The 19,204-nt window shown below is 57.4% G+C and overlaps 2 pseudogenes; both read right to left on the bottom strand.

The window, feature by feature from the left end:
• Nucleotides 1–1,697: 1,697 nt before the first annotated feature.
• LOC140897501 (von Willebrand factor A domain-containing protein 5A-like) lies at nucleotides 1,698–15,973 on the bottom strand (annotated as a pseudogene).
• Nucleotides 15,974–17,017: 1,044 nt separating this feature from the next.
• LOC140897627 (olfactory receptor 287-like) lies at nucleotides 17,018–18,235 on the bottom strand (annotated as a pseudogene).
• Between the last annotated feature and the right edge of the window lie 969 nt (nucleotides 18,236–19,204).

The following is a 19,204-nucleotide window of genomic DNA, read 5'->3' as shown; positions in this document are numbered from 1 at the left end:
CAGATGGGGCTGGGGCTGAGGTCTACAGTTGTGCCAGATGAGAACTAACTTTGGCACTTTGAAAGCAGCTTTATAGAAGCTAGATGTCCAAATCCCATTGAAATTCAGTCGGATTTAGGTGCCTAATTATTATTAATTTTAGGTCCCCCAATTTGAAAATGTTGGCCACAAATCAATCTTCCTAAAGCTGTTCATTTGGGAAAAGCAGAGGTTGCAATTTCATTGAGGAGCAGGACGCTTAATGCTAAACGATTGTTTTGAACAACAACGGATCACAGTTTCGCCAGGAGACTCATAGATTCCCAGCTGTTCCAAGGCCGGAAGGGACCCCTGGGATATAGTCTGTTCTGGGCATAGCACAGGCCAGAGACCCTCACCCACGGACCCCAGCGTGGCGGTGATGGCTGAGCGTGTGTTGGAGGCATTGGACTGGCCCTCGGCACTCCCAGCTCAGTTCCTGGCTTTGCCCCAGACGCCCTGTGTGGCACTGAGCGCATCGCGTAGGTTGATGTTTTCAAACTAAATGTGATGGGAATTGTGTATCCAAATCACCTTGTCAGGATTGGAAAATATCAACCTTAAACTCTGGCTCCAGCTGAGGATCTGGCCCACAATCAGTCGTCGCTCCATTGGAGTCGCTGGGCAGATCCCCAGGTGGTGTGACCCGGCCGTAGCTCCACTGGACTCATCTCCTCCCTGCGTGTGCTCAGACACGACAGTGCTCAGAGGCATTTAGCTACCTAGATAGACAGTGGGCGCAAAACCTGTCCCCACTGAGATCAAAGGCCAACCTCCCATTGGCCGTCTCACCAGGATTGGGGCCTACGTGCGTTCCCTGCTGGTGACTCAATACAAAGGCAAATCTCGGCGGGTGCCTGGGGCGCTGCGATCCCATCCACAGTCCAAGCGCCCCAACCAGCCCTTGCTGCTTAGGAGTTTTGACTGACAAATGGGAAGCATTTGGAAGCGAACCGGTAAAGAGAAAAGATGGAGAATACAGCAGATCTCCATGAAATTCTGGCTGCTTCATGCGGTCGCCAGAGGGCAGCAAAGGATAAGGAATGAGAGGGAAGCAGCATTATAGGGACTGGATGGGAGGGGATGACTCCCTGGTCTCTTCTGGCCTTGGAAACTATGGGACCATCTCATCTTCCCTCGTGTGTAACACAGGCCCTAGCACTGGTCGCATTCTGCGCTGTATTAACAGGAGGGTCGTATGTAAGACGTGGGAGGTAACTGTCCTGCTCTACTCGGCCCTGGAGAGGCCGCAGCTGGAGTACTGTGTCCGGTTCTTGGCACCACACTGAAGGAAAGATGTGGACACAGTGGAGAGAGTCCAGAGGAGAGCAACAAAAATGACCAAAGAGTTAGAAAACCTGACCTGTGAGGAAAGGTTAAAATACTGGGCATGTTTCGCCTTGAGACCAGAAGACTGAGGGGGACCCGACAACAGGCTTCCAATAAGTGAAGGGCTGTTCTGAAGAGGACGGTGATCCATTTTTCTCCATTGCCACTGAAGGGAGGAGAAGCATCAACAGAGATTCAGGTTGGATATTAGGAAAAACTCTCTCTCTCTCTCTCAGGGTAATCGAGCTCTGGAACAGGTTTCCAAGGGAGGTTGTGGAATCCCCGTCACTGGAGGTTTTTAAAACCAGGTTGGACAAACACCTGTCAGGGATGGTCTAAGTTTACTCTCGCTGACGCAAAGATTAAAGGATTTATTCCAAGAGGAGGTGTGAAATATACATTTGATAAGTGAAGTTTCTTGCTCAGAACGATTTCTGCTTCAGTAACTGACCAAGATGTTACCCTTCATGTATCTACCCTAGGCATTATACCTCACCCAGCACTGTCGTATCTGACTCCCAAGTATTTTTCAAGTTATCTCATAGCACAGCTGTAAGTGGGAATATCATCCTCATCCCTATTTTTCAAAGGGGAAACTGAGGCACAAAGCAATGAAGTGACTTACCCAAGGTCACGCTATAATTAGGTGATGGGTGCTGAGTTCAATTCTCATCCCTATGTTCCCCAATCCGGTGCATCACTGGGATACTCTCTGCAGGCCAGTCTTAGATAGCGCACCCCATCAATATTTTGGTGACCACACTGTATTAAGTTTATGTATCATTGTGGGCCAGGAATTGTACATAACTCCATGGGGGAGGGCTATGCCAGCTCCTCCAGGAACCAAAAATACCAGGGGAGGGGTGAGTAAAGCAAAGCAACTCACCATCTATGTCTACACTGCACCCTATGCCCGGGCTCTGACTCATGTCTGAGCCCAAGGCCCCCTTCTGCATGCACACAGGTCAGTCTGACTCAGCGCAGGAAGCACTCAGGGCCAGGGTCCTAGGATGCTGCTCGGGGGATGGGTCAGAGCCTGACTCCCACTGAGACTCGGGTCCAAGCCCTGTCATTGTGCAGTGTGGACGCGGGTCAAGCCGCAGACCCAAGTCTGCACAGTGCAGTATGGACATGTTAGCACAGCTAACCAAGACCCAGGTCCAGCACTGTAAACCCAGGCTTCCAATGAAGCGTGGACACTCAAGCACGGGCTTGGAAACACCGAGTCCACAAGCCTGGGTTTACAATGCAGTGTAGACACCCCACCGCAGACTGATCCGCTCAACAGAAGTTCCACGCCCTCAGGGGGGTTCGCACACATTGGGTCAAGCTGGCTTTTCCAGAAATGAGGAAACAAAGAAAGGACTTTTGCTCTGAAAGGATGAGCTTGAACTGACTCGGACCCATCTTCGGACAGGACCTTGTGGGCTGGTGGAAGCATTGGAAAGACTCTGACCTGCTGGGGCCCCATAAGACTGACGGGTGACTCCTGCTATACTCAGTGTGTTTACATCGGTTTCTTGTCTTTATTATGGTTTCTCTGTGATGCTTTTACCACAGTAGAAGCCAGAAGTCCTGAGTCCCAGTCCCCCCTACTCAACCCACTAGGCCACATTTGCCTCCAGGAACCAAAACAGAACCCGGGAACGCCATGGGCCAGTCCCCTGCTCTCGTCGCTAGCATGCCAAGCCCAGCCAGAGCCAAGGAGAGGACCTCGGACCCAGGACCAGACAGGAACGGATGGGGCATTACAGGCTGGAGGGTTCATACATTAATGGGTGTGCTACAGTACGTGAGGCTGTTTATGGTCACATATGTGTGAGTACAGATGGTCGTATGCTTTTATTTTGTTATTCTGTGTGTGGATTTTCTATCTATCTAAAGGCTCAGGTATACAGACTGGCTCTGCTTCAAAGTCCACTGGAGTCAGCTAGAAGTTGGGATATCCAAAGGCGCCGAAGGGAGCTAGGCAATCAGCTGCTACCAACGGAGTTTATCTAAAGACCACTGGAAAGACTTACTCCGGCTGGAGTTTCAGAGAGAGCTGGGGAACCAGCTCCCATTGAAAAGAGCCTTTCCTCTGACTTCATTGGGTTTGGAACAGGATAATAGGTTGGGATTTTCAAAGAGGACAAATCCCCTGGAACTGGGTGCCTCAACCACTTCTTCCAAAATCCCAGCCACAGGGTTTAATTTGCAAAAGCCTCGTAATATGGGCTGAAATACTGTGCCCGTTGGAGTCGAAGACAAAACCGCCTTTGATTTCAATGGACCAGGGTGTCACTGCTGGTACTGAAGTTCCACTATTCACAGCGGGAAGTGAGAATTAAGATCTCTGAATTCCATCTGGCCTTTGGGGAAATCTCAGTCCCAGGGCAGCATTCCTTCAGGCCTTAAGGCAATTAATCCATTACCTGGTATCTTAATCCTTCCCTGGAGTCGCTGCACAATGTGGCTGTAAATTGAATTTATTGAGTTGCCTTCTCAGACACGGAAAGGCTGAAATAGGGACACCACCCAGCACAGAGTCATATGCTGAAAGCTGTTCAAAGGAGGTCAGTGCTGGCTAACATGAAGTGCGAAAACTGTTTGCTTCTTCCTTATGTTCCTGCAGTTTCTTGATAAAAATAGCACTTTCTTTCCAGGGAATTAACCAGCTGAGGTCTTTCATCTTTTGCTTGAGTCCCAGGATGTCCTGAGAAGGGCCCGGTGCTGCCCAGGATGGACACAGCGTGAGCATTAACCGTCGAGATGGACGGTCAGGTTTTGAAGCATTTCTTCCTGTGGTAGAGAATTCAGCAGCTGGTGAACGGGGAGGGATTCACAACACGCAGCACGGGGCAAGCTTCCTCCATCTGCTGCCTGATTCCACCTTTCAGCCCTCACCACAGAATTGCACTTGCCAACACAGCACTGTTCAGCTGGAAAATGACTGACCAGCTCTAGTCTGGACCTAGGCAGAGAGGAAATGAAGAATTAAGCCAATCACTGTGCTCGTGTTTGCGTTCAGGATTGTCCAGCGAAGAGAAAACTGCCATTACGACAAAAGGAGGTCGTGTTTGGACAAGCAAAGATCCGGTTGGTCTGGCTGGCTGTCCAGTAGCTGAACTCCGTGCAGATGGGACTAGGTTGACACTGGATGGCTCAGGCAGGGTGAGGTCAGTGCAGCCACTTCTGGGGTGGGGGCCAGGGGCTGTTTACAGAGGGACCCCTCAGTCATTTGTAAAAAGCCAAGAGATGTGCAACATTGATGCAGGCGATCCCGAAGACTCCCCACAATGCAGAGAGGAGGCGGCGGCTGTGAGCATCGTGGGGGTTACACAAGAGTGGGTCGGAGTGGGGTGAAGCTGGGGGGAAGCCATCGCTCCTCTTCAGCCAGCGGGAGGCAGATGCATCCGAATTGGTGGCAGTGGTGGGATCCCGGCTGGGGTTTTGCTCCGGGCTGGGCACAGGCCAGCCAAGTGGGTCTGCACCCAGTGTCCCCTGCTGGCCCTCGGGCTCCCAGTTGGACGCCCAGGGTAGTTTGGGGAGGGGGCTCAGAGCCCGAAGATGGCAGGGCCAATGATGCAGCCCAGCAGGGCGTTGGCAGCTTCCAGGGACTCGCTCAGCTGGGCCCCTGAAATGAGAGGGGGGCACTGGAGAGACACCAGCCCGGGGAACAAGGGGAGGGCCTGGGGGCAAAGGGAACAGAGCTCACAGTATGTGGGGGACTGGCGTGGGGGTTGGGAACCTGGGAAGTAAAGGGCGGGGCACGGAAACCCCAAAAGGGTGCTGGGATTGGGATGGGGAGAGGCTGGGGATGGGGGCTCTCGAGGGCTGGGCTGTGGGGCCCCCGGGGGCAGGAATCTCAGGAATGGGGGCCCTGGGACCCATGGGGCACAGGCTCTCAGGGCCCTGAAGGGGGCTGGGCTATGGGGCATGGGGGGCAGGCTCAAGGCTCTGGGCCGTGGGGACAGGGGCATGAGGATGGAGGTTCCTTGGGCCCAGGCTTAGGGGCCCCATGGGGCAGGGGCTCTCAGGGTCGAGACCCTGGATCCTGTCCCTGCCCCCCACCCCCTAGGCCCCCTCTCACCTGCTCAGTCCCGCACCCAGCCCACAGCCTTGGCCTCCAGCAGCTCGACTCGTCGCACTGCCCCACGCCCTGGCCGTGCAGCCAGACCATGGCCAGCACCGTAGCCCAGATGCTGGGGGTCACGTCCTGTGGGGGGCAGGATAGAGACAGCCTGAGTCAGCGCCCAGCCTGGCCCACTCCCCTGACCTCCATCCCTCACCCAGCCCTCCCCCTTCCCTTGGGACCCCCCCACTCCATCCCCCCACCCCGACTCAGAGGGTTCCTATCACCGCCGCTCCAGCACAGTGGACCCTCTACCCAGATGCCCAGTGCCATGTCCAGGGAGTAGAGAGATGGCCTGAGACAGGGCCCAACTTGGGCGCCTCCATCTGGCCCTGGGCCCCCTCGATCCAATGCTCCGATCCCGTTAGGGTGTTCCCAGCCCCCCGATCTGGGCCAGTCTCGCCCACTGGGCTCCAGGTTCAGGAGTCCTAGAATCCAGTCACCCTCAGACTACCCCCCGCCCCCGACTGGGTCACCCCCAATCTCATCTGGGAGCAGAGAACAGGCCCAACCCATGGCACCTGTCCCTGATCTCTCCCCTCTCCTCTGCACCCCCGCTCACCTCACTGGGTATCCTCCCCCTGGCATCGGTCTCACTCACCCCCAGCACAGCAGCCAGCCAGGGGTCCAGGTTCCACGAGACGTCGGCATTTTGCAGAGACACCAGCCTCAGCAAGGGAGACTCCTCCGGTGCCTGCTCTGGGGAGAGACACAGGAAGATGGGGCTGGCACAGGGTTGTGGGTACAGAACAGCGACATGGCCTGTCCAGGCTGGGGGACAGCCAACAACCTTAACTGTCACCCTCTGTGTGGCCTTAACTCTGTCCCTCCATGGGTGTCCTTAACCTGCTCCTCTGCACACTTTACCCCACTACAGACATCCTTAACTCTGCCCCTTCTTGCACCCATGGGATGACAATTAACTTTCAATCGGAGATGGGCACCCAACTCCCTGTGACTGTTCCTGCCCAGGCATTAATTCCACAACCTCACGGTGTTTCTCAAACACAGTCGGTCCCCGGGACTATCCCCCACTACAACCTGAGATACAGACCTACATCCGCAGAGAGACACAAGAGTCTAAAGGGCTAGCGGGGGATGGGATGTCAGAGTCTATATCGTATTATAGCCATGCATGGGCCAGGGTTACGGGGCAGAGTTAAAGTTATCTGGGCTACAGTCACTTTGTATTTCCAGACTCTCCAAATGCAGGTAACCTTCACTTTAAAGGTACCTTTTAAGGTAACCTTCACTTTAAAATTTCTGCCTTTCGTGGGTTTCTTTGTTTATAAACCAGAAGGTGCCAAGAAAAACTTTTGCCCCTGAACTCGCCTGTACAAACCTCCAAGCTCAGACCCAGCTTCACAAGGTTTTTTTGCCTGGGAATTTCCCTCTGGCTTTATTTCAGAGAAAACTGCTCAGGGACATTCCTGTTACGAGAAACTACTGATCCCCGCCCCACACACACCCCCTTAGCTCACTGACACAAACTCACACCCCAAATTCCACCTTCACAGAGTTTTTTGCCTGGGGGTTTCCTTATTTTTTTAGTCATTTTCTTTCGAGATAATTTGCTTTATGACACTAAAAAAAACAGCCAAGAATTCCCCCTTCCTCAGCGACACAAAGGTTTTTCACCCAGGAATTTCCTTCGTTTTCTATGTCGTTTTTAAAGACTGGCACAGCTCCGTGACCTTCAGGGCACATGGGTCTCTAACCCGATGAAGCGTCACCCTGGCATTGGCCCACCCCCGGAGTCCTGACTCCCAGCCCCCTTCACCGTTCTGGGGTGCCGTCTCCGGTGGGGCCCCCTGATTGCAGGACGGTCTGCCCTTGTGTTGGGCCCCCCGGCTGAGCTTTGGGAGGCCACGGAGCCAGGACAGGCGCTTGCGAGGGAGGAGATGGCCGGCGCTGGACTTTGGGAGCTGCAGGCATGCGGGGCAGAGGTACTCACGTGCCGCAGCCAAGTCACGGGACAAGCGCCCGAAGACGCTGCGCTGGTTCGGTTCGTCCAGGCGCACTCCGCTCGCCGGCCGCTCGCAGATGGGGTCTATCGAGACCCAGTCTATCATTTCCGTATAGTCCATGATGAAATCGAAATTTAGGGAGCAGATGGACAGACACAGAGACAGACGGACACGCAAACAGACCCAGAGAAGCAAAGGGAGGGAAGAGAATTCCGCCCCCCCTCCAGACACTTAGAGCCAACGCACGGCTGGGACCCCTCCTCCATACCCCCCAGCCCCTTTCCCCGAGCTGGGACCCCCCCACACCCAGCCCCATCCTCCTCTCCCCGCAGCTCCATCACAGCCAGGATCTCCAGCTCTTGCCCCTTCCCCCCTGGCTGTGACCCCCAGATCCAGTCCCCACAGCCCCATTCTTCTCCCCTCAGCCAGGACCCCTCCTCCAGCCCCAGGGGATGCAGGGGTGGGTGCTGCACTCCATGGATGAGGGCAGGATGCTGGGGGGCGAGAGGCCCCTACTAGCCAGGTCTGCTCATGACAGCAATGTGCCCGCCCCTCCTGTCCCTGCATCTGTCCGGGACGGTCTGTCTGTCTGACTGGGTCTGTTTCTCTCTCTGCGTCTCTCCGTCCTGTCCCCGTCTGGGTCTGTCGGCTGATTCTCGGTCTCTGTCCCTGTCTGACTCTGGGTCTCCGCATGCCTGTCTACTTCTGTCCGTCTGTCTGGCACAGACCCCTCTCTTCTGGCTGGGGTGGGGGGCGGTGCTACAAACCCGTCTCACCATGCTAGTGCCCCTGCTCTCCCCATGCCCCGGAGGTATGGGGATTGGGGTCGCCGTCACCCTGGAGCAGGGAGGGGGCAGCACAGCCCCCGGGAGTCAGGGGGGCAGGGAGAGGGGCAAAGGGACATTACCCCATAAACATGATGCCCCCCCGCATGCCCCTTCTGGGCCCCCCCCCCTTACACTGGGATCCCCCTGTGCTGGGATCCCTCCCTGGCGCCAGGTTCCCCCCACCTCCTTGTACCGCCCCCAGTGCCAGGTTCCCCCTCTCACCTGAGTTCCCCCCACATGCTGGGTCCCCCCCGGCGCCAGGAGCCCCAGCCCCTTTGGGGGTTACCTGCCAGCGGGACATCCCACCTCACCAGCTGCCCCCGCTCCATGTCCACCCCCACGTAGGTTGTGAGGGAGCAGACGACCCCCGAGCTCAGGCTGGCCTCCAGAGCCCGGCGCCCGTCCCCCTCCGACCCCGCGCCCACGGCCCCCTCCAGCTCCAGCAGCAGCGACTTGGCGGCCAGCCGGTGAACGGGCAGCCTGTGCCAGGGAGAGAGATTCACGGGGTCAGCCCTGGACGCCTGGGTTCCAGCCGCTACGGAGAGGGGAGCAGGGTCTAGCGGGATGGGGGTGGGTGGGTGCCAGGACTCCTGGGTTCTATCCTGGCCCCGGGAAGGGAGTGCGGTCTAGTGGTCACAGAAGGGGGGCTGGTCCCATCCTGTCTCTGTTCTGCTGGGGTGAGGACATGGGGGGTCAGGACCCAGCTGCCTGGGGTGGGGGATGGGAGCCAGGGGAGCATTGCTGTCACTTGTCTCCATCCTGTGGCTGCAGGGAGAACTGCGGCGTCTCCTTGTAGGTCTGGTCCTGGATGCGGTACTGAAGGGTGATGCCCCCCATGGGAATGTCTGGGGGCTGTGGGGAAAGAAAGGTGGTCAGAGGTGGAATGCAAGGGGGGAGAAGATGCCCTGGGACCCCTCAGACCCAGCTTACAGAACAAAGGGGGCAAATACACCCAATGAACACCAGTTGGGAGGCTGGCTTAGTAAGCCCAATGGCCGTCATTAGGGTCCAGAGATAACAATCCCCATTGAGCTCAGTGGGGCTGGGGTAGCACAGAGACTTCCAGCCCAGTGGCTATCATTAGACGTCAGAATTATCGATCCCCACTGAGGTCTCGTTTACACTACATACTTTGGTAGAATTACATCGCTATGGGGCATGAAAAATCCACACCCATGAGCAGCATAGTTACACTGACCTTAGCCCCCCGTGCAGACAGTGCTACATCGGCAGGAGAGCTTCTCCTGTCGGCTTAGAGCGTCTTCACCAGACGTGCTACAGCGGTGCAGCTCCACCGATGAAAACTTATAGTGTAGACCTGCCCTGAGATCAATGCAGCCAGGCTGGTACAGAAACCCGCAGCCCAATGGCCATTGTTAGGGGTCAGATTTATCAATTCCAACACAGATCAATTGGGCTGGGGTAACACAGAGAACCCTAGCCCAATGGTCATCGTTAGGGGTCAGAGTTAACAATCCCAACTGAAATCAATGAGGCTAGGGTAGCACAGAGACCTGCAGCCCAATGGCCATCATTAGGGGTCGGAGTGAACTCTCCCCATTCAGAACAATGGGGCTGGGGTAGCACAGGGAGCTCCAGCCAATGGCCATCGTTAGGGGCCAAAGTTATCGCCCAGGAGGGGACTGTGGGGCTCCTGCCTCAGTCACTGACCCTGAGCCCTGGGGGCACCCCAGTTTGGGGGACCTCGCTCTCCCACCTGGGGCTGCCCGCGGAGCTGGGCGTAGACAAGGCACCGCTGCCCAGCAAAGATCACCTCGGGGTCCCAGTGCAGCCCTCCGCCTGGATCCCAGGGGGCAGATCCCAGCTCAGTGAGATCCCGGTCACCGCCAGCTGCAGGGCCCACTTCAGAGACTGAGGCACCTGGCGGGGGACCGGCACAAACATGGTGGGCCAGGACTCCTGGGTCCTGTCCCCAGCTCTGGAGGGGAGTGGGGTCTAGTAGGCTAGAATGGGGGAGCTGGGAGCCAGGATTGCTGGGTTCTCACCTTGGGCTGCACGTGGTCCTGGCCGGTGATGAACTCGGCGCTGCCCCCCACTGCCCGGGCAAAGCCTTTGACCAGAGCCGTGGAGGCCCGTCCCCGATGCCGAAGGAGAAGCACCTGAGGGGTGGGGCAGAGACCGGAGGGGGAGGGGCAGAGCTGGTGGGGCCCATCTAGTGCTGGGTGGGGGCAGGGCAGTTGGAGGGGGGCCAGTAGGGCTGGCTGGACTGGGGGGCTCCCCATGCTGGCGGGGCTGGGAGGCAGGGTGAGGCAAAGTGTTGGGCAGATGCTGGGCACTATGGTGGTGGGGATCCACATGATGGCAATGCTAATGGGGTTAGGCACCCCCAGTTACTTGTGGGTTCCCCGGTGATGCTGCACCTCTGCGATGATGTCCTGGGTGTTCTCTACCTCCCCGTCCGTAAACACGAACAGCTGAGCGGGGGAGAGACGCTGTCAGAGCCGGGGACCCCAACCCCCTTGGAGACACCCCCTCCCTGTTGGGAACGGGAGCAGCCCCATGCAGAGTCTGCCCCACTGACCCTCCCAGAGACCCCCAGCCCCATCCCTCCCCTCCCAGAGATCTCCCCTGAGGGGCTGACAGACGGGGACTGCTGACCTCCCCTATCTCTGTGACCCCCAACCCCGAGGCATGACCCCAACCCATCACCTGTTCACCGGCCCCTGGAGACAAGAACCCACTGACTGCTGTGGGCACTTTTCCAGGAGCTCCCTCCTGACCCCCCACCAGTGACCTCCCTGCCCCTCCCGGCTGCAGGGCACCCCCCAGAGCTGGGCACAGCACAAAGCGCTGCCCCTCCCAGCTCTATACAGAGGTACCCCCACCCCCACGGTTGCTACCTACCACGCCCTGCTCACACCCCCAGAGGCACCAGCCCCCCATCTGGCCCAGAGCCCCAGGCCCACTCCGAGCAACCCCTTGGCCCCGCTCAGGCTTCCCCCCAGGGCCCCCAGCCCCTCTCCGATCCCCTCTCCCAGGATCTCCCCCTTGAACAGCCTCCGAGGGGAGCGGGGCGGGGGGGGGAGGGAGGGCAAGGAGGGGCCTGTAATGGCGTATGGCCCACAGCGACAGCTGGGAGCAAACACCCCATGGGCGGCAGCGGGGCACTGGGAGTGGGGGGGCGCTCAGAGTTACTGCAGAGAATCCTTCCCAGGGGGCTGGCTGGGGGGGGTCTCGCCCCCATCCTCCGGGCAAGCTGACCCCCACGGGTGGGGTGGGGAAGGGATTTTCCCCTGGCTCAGACTGGCAGAGACCCGAGGGGGTTGGTCTCCCTCTGCAGCCTGGGGCACTCACTGGTTTGAACCGGAGCAACTTGGGGGAGTCGCTGTGACCTGACGCCTGTAACTCAGGGTTCGGGGGTGCCGGTGACTCAGCCTGAGGGGTGGGGCTGTCCCCGGGGGGAGCGAGGGGCTGAGCAGTGTCAAGGGGGGCGGGGGGTGGCGGGCGAGGAGCTGGGGCCTGATGAGATGATCACAATGGTCCCTTCTGTCCTGAAAGTCTGTGAGTCTGTCCCCGCAGGCCCGCATCCCTCTCTGAGACCCCCCCCCCCATTACCCCTCGGCCCCACAATCACTCTCCAAGCCTGCCCCAGGATGCCCCTCCGGCTGGCCCCGGCGCCCCGGCACCTGGCATGGGTGCCCGTCCCGGCAGGGGCTGCGGTAAATGGCTCGTAGCGGCTCCAAGATCTCGGTGCCCCCCAGGTGAGCCTGGAGCAGCTGGAGGCGCTGCAGGGACTCGGCCTTGGTCTGCTGGGTATTCTCCACGCTCTGCCTGCGGGGGGCGCCGACAGGTCTGGGGCTGGGACAGCCGGAGCCAGGGACACCCTGCCCCCAGCCAGCCGTGTCCCCAACCCACCGACACCCCTGTTCCCTAACCAGCCCTGCCCCCAAACCCACCGACACCCGTGTCCCCTAACCAGCCCTGCCCCCAAACCCACCGACACCCGTGTCCCATAACCAGCCCTGCCCCCTCACCCACCGACACCTCTGTCCCCTAACCAGCCCTGCCCCCAACAAACAGACATGCCCTGACCCCCAACCACCGACACCCCTTGCCCCCTAACCAGCCCTGCCCCCTAACCCACCGACACCCCTGTCCCCTAACCAGCCCTGCCCCCTAACCAAGAGACACTTTCTGTCCGCTAACCAGCCTTGCCCCCTAACCCAGACAGCCCCCTCCCTGCCCTTCAGACTCACGGGTAGAACGACTCGAACTCAGACCCAAAGCCACAGATGTTGAAATAACAGCCCAGGGGCAAACTCTTCAACAGCAGGACCAGGGTCTCCTGGGGACAGACAGACGGATGGAGAGTCAGCCCCACGGGCCCAGCCAGCCTGGGCTGCTCCCCCGACACGGCCCCACGGGCCCATCTAGCGCAGCCTCCCGCCTGGCCGTCCCTTGGTGCTGCTGATGCGCTGGCGGGACAGGTCTCTGCGTCCATGGGGCAGGCCGTGCTGCCGGAGCGGCCCAGCAGGAGGACGAACTCCCCGGCTGGCTCTGGGCCGGCACCGCCTCGGGCACTCTGGGCAGCAGGGTCATCATCACGGCCGGGTCGCCCATCAGGGAGCCTGCGGGGAGATGGGGGCAAGCCTGCAAATGGGGTGGGCATGGGGTCGAGCCCTGGTGAGCTGCCCCCTCAGAGCCCCATGACTGCCCCCAGAGACCCACCCCCACTGCTCGATCCCCCACCCCCTCAATCACCCAAAGAGTCTGGCCCAGGCTCCCCCTTTCGGGACCCACCCCGCGCCCTACACCACATCTCTCACCCCCTGGGACCTTCCCCCCACCCACAGCCCCGTTCCTTGGAACCCACCCCTCAGCCCAGAACCCTCCCCCTGCCCCACCCCCAGCACCCTCCTCCCAGCAGGGATGGCTGGGACCCAGGTGTCCGGGTGAGCCCTTACCTGGGCAGTGGTTAGGTTCCCGGCTGTATAGCTCAGGGGGGTGAGGGGTCAGTTGGAGAGCACGTGGTCGATGCCGTGGGGCGACTGCAGCATGGCACTCAGGCTCAGGGTGTAGGGCAGCTCCCCCTGGAGGACCCATGGGACCTCCTGGGTGATGTTCTCCCCATCCCACCCTGCAGAGAGAGACACAGGGGTAAGGGCCGGGGGCTGGGAGAGTGGGGGGAGGATGGGGGGTATGAGTTATTGGGGGGGTATTGGGCTGGGATATCAGGGGATTTCGGGATGGCTGGGGTGGGTCATATACCCTGGGGCGGGGACTGCAGACCCTGGAGGGGGGCACTTACCGCAGGGAACACAGTAGTGGCCTATGGGGCATTTTGGGGGCTATGTGGGTCTTTCACTGTGGTACGTAGAAGGGGCTATGGAGGTTTCAGGGGGTACAGGCTGCAGGGTCACTCACCGTGGGGTGTGTAGCTGGGGTTCTGGGGGCTATGTGGTACAGGGAGCTGTGCGGGATCTAGGGCACCTAAAGGTCTGGTCTCAACATGGGGCATGTAAAAGGGGTACAGCATGACTGGAAGCACACAGCTGGGGTACAGGGGAGTATGAGGGGGAATCTGTGGGTCTCACCATGGGGTGCATAGCGGGGACAGGGGGATCTGTGGGTCTCACCATGGGGCGCGTGGGGGGGGGGGTCTGTTGGTGTCACAGTGATGGTGGTAGGGGATCTGTGGGTCTCACCATGGGGTGCATAGCGGGGACAGGGGATCTGTGGGTCTCACAGTGGGGCACGTAGCAGAGGCGCAGGGGGATCTGTGGGTCTCACCGTGGGGCGTGTAGCGAGGGTGTAGCACAGTCGGCAGCACGTAGCGGGCGGCCCCGTCATGCTCCAGCGGCAGCTTGCAGGAGTAGCTCAGGGTCAGCATCGCCTCCTCCCCAGGGGCAAATTCCCCAGGGAGCAGCTGAACACGTCGCCCCCGGCCACCTCCTGCTGCAGCAGGAATGAGCTCTGCCCCCGGCCAGCGCGTCCCCATACAGCTCCTGTGCCTGCCGGGAGAGACAGGGTCACCCCGAGATCCCCGTCCCCCAAGATCCCCTGCCCCCCCGACCAGCACATCCCTGTACAGCTCATGCACCTGCTGGGAGAGATGGGGTCACCCCGAGATCCCCCCAGCCCGGTCCCCTCCTCTCTCCCCCCCGGGACCCCCTCCCCCAGCACCTGTCTCTTCTCCTGGAGCTGGGCCTGGATCCAGGCCCCCCGCAGCCGGGCCTGGAAGGCGTCGACAGCCGCCTCGGCGTCCACGGGGAATTTGAACACGGCCTCCACGGGCCCCAGCTCCTCGTTCCTGCAGAGCAGCTGGCAGCCCACGTCCGCCACAAAGCCTCGGATCAACACCGACACCGAGCTGCGGTGCAGGGGCACTGGGGGGAGGGGGACGTCAGCCACAGGCCCCCCCACGGGCACCGGGGGAGGAGCCACGTCAGCCATGGGGCCACCCTCCCCCTCACAGCACCGTCCCCCGCAGCCCTGACTCACCCGGCTCCTTGGAGCTGGTCAGGAGGCCGCAACTCATCATCTCGGCTCCGGGGTCGGGGATCTGTGTGAGGGGAAGGTCGGGGGGTGAGATACGGGGTTCCCATGGAAACTGATGGCCACAGGGTGCCCTGACACCCCCCCCCACACACACACACTTAGTGATGGCTCTGAGACCCCAGCCCCACCCCTCTGCTCAGCCAGGTCCTGTGGCAGGGAGTCCCACAGGCCCAAGCTCCTGAGATCAGAGTCATGGCTCTGCCCCAACTGCGCCAGCCCCCGCAGGGAGGGGCAGGCAGGGACTGGGGTACAGCTGGTAGTTGGGGGATGGAGAGAGAAACATAGGGAGATGTATGGGGATGGATGGACAGATGGAAGGAAGGAGAGGTGCAGGGGTCAGACGGACAGATGGAATGAAGGGAGATGAGGGACTCGTGCGTTAGAACGAGGGGGCTGGGAGCCAGGACTGCTGGGTTTTATCCCCAGCCCCTGGGGGGGGCCCCTGGAACAGTGACAGGGGTTGCAGGGGAGCCGGCTCGGTCACTGGGGGGTTGTTAACCCGGCTAGGCCCTTCTCCCCACTGTCGCCCTGCAGAGAAGCAGAGGTTTGTGGAGCAGGCTCCAGCTCCTGGCCGTTCTTGGCAGGGACACGGCCCTGCTATTTACTCAGCTTTCACCCCAGGCTGGAGCAGTCGCCATAGACCCCCCCACCCCAACGGGGGTGAAATGCAGCCCTTGGCCGTGCCCAGGGGCTCCCGGCGTTCTTGCTCCACGCCCCCGAGCCGTTCAGCCTGGGCCTTGGATTTGCTGCCTTACGACGGGGTAAGAGGGCGGCAGCCGGTTGATTTCTCCCGCAGCAGAAATCTGGCTCTGAGGCGCGCAGGGAGTCTCTGCGGAGGAGCGGGGAGCTGAGGGTGGGATCGGGGCGAGGAACGCCAGAGCTGCCGTGAGCGAGAGGGGCTCCCAACCCCACTCTCCGAGCCTCGTTTCTGCTGGCCACCACTCCAGCCCCCTGGAGAATTCCCAGCTGGAAGGTGGGACGGGGAGACTGGGATCACCTGGGGGGCCGGGGGGAGGGGAGGGAACGTAGGCAGATTTCTAGACAAACCTCCTGCCCGGCTTCACACATGGCCCAGGATGGAGAATCCACCCAAGCCCCCGGGGAGTTGGGCCAGCAGCTAATTCCCGCCCCCTCCCCGCCAGACAGGTGAGCCTCCCTCCTCGCCTGAATTCATCTGCCTGCAACTCCCAGCCACAGGACAGGCCACGTTCCCCCCGCAGGTATTTACCGCCTCTCTGGGCTGCGCTCCGTAGGCTGGGAAAGGGCTGAGGCCAGGGCAGGGCTCCAGCAGGGCACGGGGCGGGTTGGTTGTTCCCGGCACTGAACTCTGATGCCTAATTCCCCGCCCGGAGGAAGGGAGTCGGCGTGAAACTTCGGCCGATTCACAGGCGGCGGCTCCTGCTGCAGCAGCTGCTTCTTGGGGTGCGAAGGAACCGCAGGCGGAGCTGCAGGGCGGGGTGGGCGGGGGTGGGGAGCTCCGACCCCTCATGGGACCCAGCGGACCCCAGGAGCCTGTGGGGAGCAGGTCAGGGCCGGTGCCCCCCGGTGCAAAAGGGGAGAGCTGAGATTTGTGTCGTCACACCGGCCCGGCGCCACGGGGATGGCCCCTGGGAAACCCACGCAGGGAGAAGCGCGGGAAGGGAGGTTGGATCGGGGGGGGGGGGGGGGGACGGAGCAGAAACGTTTCGGGGTCACATCATCAAAATTTTGTAAGCTATTCTCACATATTTTCAGTCCAAACCGGCAGAATCCGTGTGAAATCAATCTTTCCAAAATTTTGGAATGCCCGTGTACTAAAAACAAAGAAAAAAAGAAGCCTACAAAAATACCCATCTGGGTTTTTACCCAGTCTGTAACTGGAACCGGAACTTTATTCTGAATCCCCTTCAAAATCCACTGGGGTCTTGATTTGAGGTTCCTGTGGGTTTATCTTACCTCGGTTTGGAAGGGTTAAATTTTTATCAGTAAATGTCAGGAAATGCCAGTTTCGCCACACAGAACGTCAACCGCCCCCCCCCCCCAAAAAACGGTCCAAAAAACCAGTTGTCATTAAATAATTATTCTGTGACCCACCTTGTTGTCTGACATGCCACAGTAATTTCCCACAAGTGTGAAAATACAAATAGACAATATTTTTTTTAAAAAATGCTCACAAATAAACCTTGATATTCTCTGTCAAAATTATAAAAAATAAAAATTGAATTCTGCCAAGCCTGTTGATATCTCTATCCTCTCCCCAGGCCTTAATAGAAATAAATAATTGGCACATGTGCAATTTGTTTCATTTTAAATTAAATACAAAGTAAGAGGATAATAATGCATAAGGGCTGGATTTTGAAAGGTATTTAGGTGCTTAATGGGGTTTTAAAAAGTATCTAGGCCCTTAAAACTCATAGAAAATCCCATTAGGCACCTAAATACATTTAACAATCTGGCTGTAAATGTTCAAGGATGTGAGACACTAAGGACCAGATTGTTAAAGGTATTTAGTCACCTAACTCACACTGATTTCCATTGGAGTTGGGCAGCTAATTATCTTTAGACTTCTGGCCCTCAGGGATTGTTGTTGTTTTTTCAGTACCCTATCAACTTTGGTATATCTTCCATGTGCAGACTCATTTTTCTTTCACCACATTTTCTGTGACAGCCAATGACCTCCAGCACATTTTGAAAAACATCGCTTCCCTGAATACATGTCTCAGGGCTTCTTTTACCTCTGGGTTCCTCAGTGTGTAGATGAAAGGGTTCAACAGGGGTGTGACAATAGTATTCAAGACGGTGACTATTTTGGTCAATTCCAATGAGTTCTGCATGGAAGGGTTGACATGTAGGAAAATGGTCGAACCGAACCAGATAATCACAACTGTGAGATGGGAAGAGCAAATTAAAAAGGCCCTTCTCCATTCCTTATCTGATGGGATTGTCAGGACAGTGGAAATGATGTAAATGTAGGAGAGCAGGGTTATGACACAGGAGCCCAGGATGAAGATGAAGGAGATGATAAAGGCCACCGGATCAATAAGGTAGGTATCTGTGCAGGAAAGAACTATCCACGGTGCTATGTCCCCAAAAAAGTGATGGATGACACTAGGGCACAGAAGGACAACCTGGTGATCAGAAATGCTGGGACAGAAATAGCCAGGAAACCACACAACCAAGAGCCAACAGCCAGCTGAGCAGTCAAGGTGCTGTTCAGGATGGAGCTGTAGAGCAAAGGATAGCATATAGCCAAATAGCAGTCGTAGGCCATGACAGCCAAGAGAAAATCTCTGTGCATCCTAGGGAGAAAACAAAATATATTCGTAGGACACAGCTGACGAAGAAGATGGATTTGCTTTGGGACACAAGGTTGGCAAGCGTCTTTGGGATACAAGCTGTGGTCTGCCATACCTCCGGGAAGGAGAAATTGCAGAGAAGGAAGTACATTGGGGTGCGAAGGTGATGGCTGGTTGCCACTAGGACTATGATAGCCACATTTCCTGTGACAAGGAAGAGCACAAAGAGCGAGATCTGCAAATATTAGGTCCCAGGGAATCCCAGGAGAATAAATTCCTTCACACTGGTGTGATAGCCCTTTTCCAGTGCGGTCAGCTGTTTTACCTGCCAAAACAAATGAAGACATGAAATTAAACTGATTAAACACAACCGTGGCTCTGTGGGTTACAGATGATTTTGATGCACAGGAAGAGCAGATAATTAAAAGAGGCAGGAAATAATGGTTTAAGGCTGAAAATATCCTATTGCTATTACATTTCTGGAGCCTTCCTGCTCACAGGGTGAATTTAAGCTTGTCCTAAATTTTCCTGTGGAAACTTTTTTTCCAGTGGAAAGTGGCTTTTTTTTGGACCAAAAAGAAACTTTCAGGATAGAAATTCCATTTTCAGGTGTTCCTTGAAAAACACAATTTTTAGTTTTTGTCAATGAAACATGTTTTTTCCACGGTCAGCATCCAAAGCCCAAGATTGATTTTATTTTAATTGATATTTTTGTTGTTTTAAATTGAAAATTTTCAAATACAAAGTTGTTTTCTGGGTGTGTGTGGGGGGCAAGGGTTGTCCTTTTGACAAAACCCTGAAAAATTTCAACAGAAAAAACAACATTTTTCCTGTAAATTCTTCAGGATTCAGGAGCCAAATCATTTTCAAATGAGACCTATGGGTGTTAGGCATTCAGCACAATCTGTGATTCCTTTAGAAGTGAACAAAACCCCATCGTCTCTTTTGAAAATCCCTGCTAAATAGGGTGAGCTTTTCAAAAGTTCTCAGTATAGGCCTATTTCTGCTCCCGAGGAAGGAAGTCAATAGGATTTTTGTCACTGAGTCAGTGGGAGCAGACTTAGGTCAATACTGAACACATGAGATTTGTACCTGTCAATTTCCTTCCTACAATGCAAGAGGACCTTTAATTCTTTTTATGCAGAAAGTCTCAGG

The sequence above is a fragment of the Lepidochelys kempii genome, chromosome 14 (assembly GCF_965140265.1).
Source record: "Lepidochelys kempii isolate rLepKem1 chromosome 14, rLepKem1.hap2, whole genome shotgun sequence".
Classification (NCBI taxonomy): domain Eukaryota; kingdom Metazoa; phylum Chordata; order Testudines; family Cheloniidae; genus Lepidochelys; species Lepidochelys kempii.
This window is presented reverse-complemented; position numbering and strand designations above follow the sequence as displayed.